At 39.1% G+C, this 6,731-nt stretch overlaps 1 non-coding gene across 1 annotated transcript; it reads right to left on the reverse strand.

Moving 5' to 3' along the window:
• Positions 1–4,778: 4,778 nt before the first annotated feature.
• LOC117285253 lies at positions 4,779–4,885 on the reverse strand. The gene has a single exon (XR_004516236.1). It is a non-coding gene; the product is annotated as a U6 spliceosomal RNA (small nuclear RNA).
• Positions 4,886–6,731: the final 1,846 nt, after the last annotated feature.

Here is a 6,731-nt window from a genome sequence, read left to right on the forward strand (position 1 = left end):
GTCCCATTCCATACAATCGGGGCAGACCCATTCCTTTCAGTTCTCTGTAGGATCATCTGGAGCACGCTGTAAAGCAAAACCACTCATCTCAAAGCCAGGAATCAGGCCAGGCTCCCACAATCCCCTCTGAGTGCATGCCCCAGTGACATGAAGACAACCTACCTCTTTGAGCTCCCAGTTCTTCCGTGGATCACTATCCTGGGGACCAAGCCTATCATGTGTGGGCTTTCCAGGGATGTCTGAGAGACAAACCATAGCAACTGTGTTCATCTACTTCTATGGCAAATGTCTTCACCATCTACCTTTCCAAAGAATCAGTCTCTCCTAAAGATTCAGGGCACAGACACAGTACATTTCCCTGATTTATTACACAGTTCCATCGTGCTGGACCTGCAACCACATCTTCTGCAAGATTTGTTCACCAGAAGGACCTAAGCACCGAACTTGTTATTCTTTCAGTACATAGCTAGTAACTGTTAAAAAAACACACAGCTACACTTCTCTTACAAGGATCAATATTATTTTTCACATCCAATTTAAATACATAAGAAGAAAATTCCACAGGTCCCCCTAATTTGCAAATTACCTTGTTCATCATGAGATTAACATTTCTGTTCCTCCCATTAGAAACTGAATTTTCATGATATAAACATGCCATTGATTATACATACACCATCAATTAAAAACATTTCTCAATTTAAATATGCTTACAGATATTGGGATTAAACTGTATTTAAAAAATGAAAGATACCCCATGTTAAAGCTACAGTTTCTATTTTTTTTTGTACAAAGTTTGAAAAATAAGTAAAAGAGTCATATTTCACTTAGTGAAAGTTCCAAATTTCAAGTTTTTAATGGCTTACTCGAAAGACTCATCATATTTCTTAGTAATTAATTTTCAAAGTAGCAATTGGAATTACTACAGAAGCCATATGCTAATTTTTTGAATGTTCTAAATGTTATTTGAAATTGCATTTTGTATTAGTAATAGCAGTTTTCACAAACATTGGGATCCCAGGTACCATACAGGATTATATTCTCTAATAACTCAATTTTCTCCCACTATTGTCAAGTATGTTAGTGTGTATTGGTCAAAACTGTCAGTGGAGATAATTATTATTCCCATAAATAGTTATCAAATAAAAGGTACAAGAAAAATACGTGCAATATTGAGGATAAAGAAGTAGTTATCTGCAACCGTAAACAGTTGGGAAAAATATTTAGTAGGTGTGTTGGTCTTTATATGCTAAGTAGATAAGAATGAAATTTATTGCTTGCTTGAGTAGAATACATGATAATATAACTTACCCTACAGATTTTGGTAGCTCCTAAGGCAATGGATGTTTTCTAAATGTCCTAAATAAACATGCCATATCCAGTATGCAGTGAGGACTCTGCACTATTATGCAGATAGACGCTAAATGCTAAAACAAGTTTCTGTTTTTCAATTTTTTAGCATACTGAGAAGTAAGTTACTTCATGTCATTACTGAATATTGAAAGTGCCATCTTCCCATATGCTGATGAGAACAGATGAAGTCAAATTTCTGTGATGAAAATATGAAGTGGCTGTCAGGGTATGGAAACATCCCAAGGTCTGTTGTAAATCCTATCGTCCCTGTTAAAGGACACCAGTCAAGGCTTGGGGCCATGGTGGTACAATGAAAATAGCTTGGGACAACTGTTGTTCACACTTTGTAGCTATTTCTGGAACTTAAACAAAAAAAACTCTTTAGTGCCTTAATTGGCAGGATCATACTTCCCTTTAAACCCTTTCTTCTGACAAACTCCCGACTCAATCAGTGCATTTTTTGACATTCCCATGTCCTTAAAAACCAGTAGCCTAATTTGCATTTGTCAGCACCATTTACGTCTTTGGGATGTTTACAGAATTTAACTGTAGCTAGTAAACACACTAGATGGAGAGGCTTTGATTATTCCTTGGTTAAATATCCCTATATTATTCCTATAGTTAAACAGTTAATTAATTATAGTTAATTACGCCATAGTGAAATCATGTATTCTTACACACGTCCACACTCATGGCCCTGGGACTTGCCAATGCTAGAACTTCACCAGTTAAATAAATTGCAGAATCATAGAAAGGGTTACAAAAAATGGTCAAAACGATCTTGAGTTGAGGCTGGCCTAGATTAAAATTTTGATGGTATCATTTGCTATGAGGGTGACTTTAAGTCAGCTCTGTGCGTCTCTATAACTCAGTTTCCTCAGTTGTAAAACGGAGGTATGCATATGTGTAAATGACTGATTCTAAGGATGTCTGGATCTGTCAGTTCAATAATTTATAGCCATCACATTTCCCCCGAAATACAGTTCTTCCTAGGGGTGAAGAATTAGTTGCACCCTGCTCTTTTCATCAGGTCACACCTAGGTGTCTTTTCTCTCTTTCCACAGGCCACCTTCAAAGCAAAGAGACACTGATGGATGAACAAATGCACCCAAAGAGCCTAAGAAATCAAGATTATGTCCCATGAGCAATGGAACAGAGGGAAGAATATGTCAAGACTTCAGGCAGTTTTGTAAAATAATTGCAGATCTATAATGTATGAGAAAATTTGGAATTACTCATGCAGTTCCAGACAGCTGCATGGAGACCCGGATGTTAAAAATGGCAGCAGAGTTGACTCAAGATAAGGGAGAAGTTAATGATAACGAAACAGATGGACCAATGTGTACTCGGAGATACAGCTCTTCAGGGGGAGGCTGCCTAACTAGTGGGTCAGGACTCTCTAGGGATGGTCTAAGTCCTGGTAAAGGGAACGGGATTATTTGATAGGTATGGAGCTCTTTGATCTTATGTGTCTATTTCATTATCGTGTACATTACGCAACATGGAATGATGGCAGCTTTTCTAATTTCAAGAAATATTAGTCTATCACATCCAACACAGTAGAAGCTGTAGAACACCGTGACTTCCTCTCACCTGCTCACTCTTCAGTCACCTTCTGGCCATTTGTCATTTAAAAACCTCTTCTACCGTGAAGTAAATTTAGCCCTCCGCAATCTGGTCCCAAGCTGTCTTTCTAGAATCATGCGCTATTTCTCACTAACTGTCATAGCTGTCCGTATCCACACCAGGTTATTTGCCCGTACAAAATGGAGCCGTGTTTCCACACTTCTATCCATGCGTGATGTAGCTTATAAAAACCTCCTCTCCTTCCGTGGTCCTCAGCACTTTCATCAAACCCTGCCTGTGTTTCAGGAACATACCTTATTTTAACAATAATGAGACACCAGGAGGCTAGGACCATGCCTCTATGTCTGTCATTGTCTTGTACCAGGATGTCTTTTGTGCATTGCAAGGTGTTGATTACCACAAATACTTTTACTCAAAATAAGTTTAAAATCAAAAATTTAAAAAGAAATTGTGGTCCCTTGTTAATAGTAAAGTTTAAAGACACACAAGCAATAGAAGACACGCACCCAAAGGTTAAGTAAGATATGGATGTTATGAGACATTTTAGGCAGCAGATTTACTGTAGATGATGATTTTCCACATTTCCCAGAAAAATGTGGCCACAGGCTACTCTGATTGACAGGGTCAAGCTCCGGAGGAGAATTCGATTGGAACCTCTCCTGGCTTTGACAAGGACGCCTGCACTTTTCCAAATTAGACAGGGCCTCTGCTCTCAGCTGGGCACAGCCCAACCCCACGTTACCTACTTAAAGAAACAGCGACTGTAGTTAAGATCCAAGGCACAGACTTTGGGAGCATGAACAGAGAAGATTTTCCAGTTTTTTTCCTCCTCTAGCCAAACAGAGGCTTTTAAATAATGGAATTACACACTCATGTGGCCATTACATTCTGACAGTCTATTAGTTGATGATGACATGAATGGTCCATCATCATTTGCTTCTAGGTTATTATAAAGAATGTGGATCTTGTTTAAATTACCTATTCCAGGGCCAGGGATTTAGCTCAGTGGTTCCGGCTCCTGCCTTGCAAGCGTAAGGACCCAAGTTCGATCTCTGGTACATATATATGATTACCTATTCCAAATGAGATGAAGACAATTTATTTGAGGGTGACCACTAATTGGCATACCTGCCTGTACCACACTAGGTTATCCGCTTGCACAAAAAGGAATATTTACACCTACTCCTTGTAAGAAGCATCCCAGCATTTGCCTTCCCCAGTTGACTGGAGTTTTTTGTGGTGTTCCATATGTCAGCTTGATCCAACTTTGACTTTCCATCCCTTTTCTGCTCTGCACATCCCCATCCAGGAGGATGGAAGATTTTTCTTGCCATTCCTGCTCATGAAGAAGTTTCCTACGCTCTCAATATCATTTTCATCAACTTCATTAAGCCCTGTTGAGCTCTGTACTATACATAGAATCCAATACTATTTGGTTGCCTTTGTTTTTTATTTTTTTTTAATTGAGTTTATTGGTACATTTTAGGTATACAGTACAGTTACATTCATCATTGGATCTTGTATCTTCACATGACAGGCCTTGGTTCTCATTTTCTCCCCATACCCCTGCCCTCCTTTCAATCCCTCCACCTTTTCCTATTTACAAAAACTTAATTTCCATTTTTTCATTTTCTCATATTTTTTATTTTCCCTTATTTCCTTTCCCCTACCCTTCCCACTTCCCCTACACCTGTATCCCTTTTCTTCCTATTTCACATTGTCAGTTATACCATTAAGATCTTATTTATGATTATAGTTTTCACACCAGAGAAACTGTTTGGTATTTACATGTGTGTAACTTATTTATTTCCACTTAAGAGTATGTCTTCAATATGCATCCAAAAAATATGGACCATTTCACGAATTTGCGTGTCATCCTTGTGCAAGGGCCATGCTAATCTTCTCTGTATTATTCCAATTTTGGTATATGTGCTGCTGAAGCGAGCACTCAGCTGCCTTTGTGGATGGCTCTGCAACTGACCATTTGCTCTGGGAGTGTCCACTCAACAGCACTGCCTTCTGATACATCCTGAGTTCTTCCTTCCCAAGACTCTACTCTACCATGAATTCACCAAGAGACACTGATAACTGAGGCTCTGCCATCTTTCTCTTTGCCCTGTAATTAAAATGGAGTTTAGAGTGGCCACAGGACAGTGGAAGCAACATACCAATGATTTAATTATTAATTTCTTAATAAAACTACTGTGGCAAATACTCCTTGTAACAGGTACTAGGCTAAACACTTGAAATATTGTGATAGGTAGTCATTTCCTTAGAGAGCCCCATAAATGAGGGAAATCTATACTTTCCCTTGCATATATTCAAACATTAGTGAGATGAGTTTCCAATTAAAAATAAGACAAAATTTAAAACTTGATCGAACTCCTGGTCATCCACAAAGGTACTTGGGGAGAAGTTTGTGTCAAACCCCAATCTTGAGACCTCAGCCTTCTGTGGATCTGCCTCCCACCCGTCACCCTCAGATCCTTGGTGTGAGTCAGAAACACAATGAATGGCTGCAGATGAATGTTGCTTCAGAAAGGCTCACTCCTCTTTTGAGTAAACTCAACCAAATGAGGCTGAAATGTTTGTTTTATGATCATGCATTTTATTTTGATTTTCTCCTGCTCCTAAGTTTGCCAAGAGTGTTGTCATCATTTGAAAGGATAAATTTTGCTAAATGTCTTTCTCCGCATCAATTAGGATGAGTATGTGAGTTACTTGGTCATTGACTCAATGTAATGGGTTACACTGATCTGCCTCCTTATGCTGAGCTGTCTCACCATCCCAAGCACCAGGAACACTTGGCCAGAATTAAGGCCAGAATTACGCTTCTACTAAAGCCAGACAAAGGCACTGCAAGAAAAGAAAACCGCAGACCAGTATTCCTCGTGAATACAGATGTAAAAGTTCTCAACAAAACACTAATCAGCCGAATCCCACAGCTGAAATGTTTTTATGTGCAATTAAAAGGACAGCCAGACGATCTCTTTTTAATTTATTAGAAAGTGCCGAAATAAAAAGAACAAAAATCCTCATTCCCCTCTTTGATAGGTGGATGCTATGTTGGGCAGGATGGCAGCCCTCAGGGATGAACCCTACCCTAAAACCTAAAAGCTATGAGTGTTCTTCCAGTCGAAAGGGACTTCGCAGATGAGAGCCATGTGGATATTTTTGGGTAGGGAAATTATCCTGCACTACCTGGGAGGGACCAGTGTCACCAGAAGGACCAGTATGGAGGAAGACAGAGGGTCAGTGTCTGAGAAGGAGATATAACGATGGAAGCAGAGGTTGTGGCTATGGGCATGAACCAAGGATTCAGGACAGCTTCAAAGCTGGAAAAGCCAAAAATTAAATATCTCAGCTGATCCTCTTTATTTTTTTGCTCAGTCCCAGTGTATAGTTAGCAAAATAGTGATTTTGAACTAAGTGCCATTTTACCGACACATTCAGGTTCATGCCTCAATGCTAATATTGCAGACTCTGAAGTATCACTTGGCTGTAAGTAGTTTCTTGCAACTGTTGGTTGGAATAATTTATAGGGTTATAAATTTCTAGAGGAATAGGTCAATGGTCAATGCAAATATCGAAACTTAGGAACAATATCATCAGGAAGAAGGCAGAAAAAAGGCAAATAGACTCCAACAAGGCCACAAATATTTCAAAGTACTCATGGGTACTCTTTCCTTCGATGCAAACCACTAACAAACAGGGAGATGCCATTATCTTCTCTTAATTAAAGTTTCTGAAATGTGTTGTGATGAAACTATTCGTACTTTTATATGCATTTCTAG

This window comes from Fukomys damarensis, unplaced genomic scaffold, assembly GCF_012274545.1.
Source record: "Fukomys damarensis isolate Sample0158 unplaced genomic scaffold, DMR_v1.0_HiC HiC_scaffold_7, whole genome shotgun sequence".
Lineage (NCBI taxonomy): Eukaryota > Metazoa > Chordata > Mammalia > Rodentia > Bathyergidae > Fukomys > Fukomys damarensis.